Below are 812 nucleotides of genomic sequence, written 5' to 3'. Positions count from 1 at the left end.
AGGCCTCTCCAGGGAGCCCCCGCCGGGGTCCTCCCCAGGATCCAGCATCTCTCCTGGGGGCAGAGAAGCAACTCTAGCCCCCGGTCTCTGGAAGCTCACGAGCTAAGGAACCAGCAACCTCACACCTCGCTGTCAGGGAGCAGAATGGCAGTTTCCCACCATCCCTGTGCTGAGTTCCCGGGTCTGTACACCCGCTGTGCCCATTATGAGGGGCTCCCACCATCCCTTCTTACTGGCAAACAAATATACATATGTGGATATTGCCTATGCATATTATTTATTGTTATTTGCAGCCAGTAGATGGCGCACTGAGCTCCTTTTCACATGTCTACCAGGTTGATCTTAGCTGCTTTACTGAAGGCGCATGCTGCTACCTACAGACCTCAGTAGCCAGTGGCGTAACAATAGCCATAGCGACCCAGGCGGCCGCTATGGGGCCCGGGTCCACGGGGGCCCGGCCAGGACACCCCCCTGATGCCGTGCGGGCCGCCTGGGTCGCTATGGGTTCGAACGCACCACTGTTCAGATCACCGTGATCTGTGCAGCGCTGCGTTCTTCTCCATTGCCGTTGCTGAGTCAATGAGAGTCAGCAGCGGCGGTGGAGGAGGCTAGACGTGGCGGGGAGGAGGAGGCGGGGCCTGGGGGGTCAGCATCAGAGAAGGAGGCGGGCCCGGCGACGGAGGACAGAGCGGGCCCGGCGACGGAGGACGGAGCGGGCCCGGCGACGGAGGACGGAGCGGGCCCGGCGACGGAGGACGGAGCGGGCCCGGCGACGGAGGACGGAGCGGGCCCGGCGACGGAGGAGGGAAGAC

The 812-nt window shown here is 63.3% G+C and overlaps 1 long non-coding RNA gene across 1 annotated transcript in view; it reads left to right on the top strand.

Moving 5' to 3' along the window:
• LOC108799838 overlaps nucleotides 1–152 on the top strand; it is a 6,025-nt gene extending 5,873 nt beyond the window's left edge. Inside the window, exon 3 of the long non-coding RNA XR_001942054.1 lies at nucleotides 3–152. This is a non-coding gene — a long non-coding RNA (uncharacterized LOC108799838). The remainder of the gene's footprint in view (nucleotides 1–2) is intronic.
• The last annotated feature ends 660 nt before the right edge of the window (nucleotides 153–812 follow it).

The sequence above is a fragment of the Nanorana parkeri genome, unplaced genomic scaffold (genome assembly GCF_000935625.1).
Source record: "Nanorana parkeri isolate BGI_ZX_2015 unplaced genomic scaffold, ASM93562v1 scaffold1832, whole genome shotgun sequence".
Lineage (NCBI taxonomy): Eukaryota > Metazoa > Chordata > Amphibia > Anura > Dicroglossidae > Nanorana > Nanorana parkeri.
This window is presented reverse-complemented; position numbering and strand designations above follow the sequence as displayed.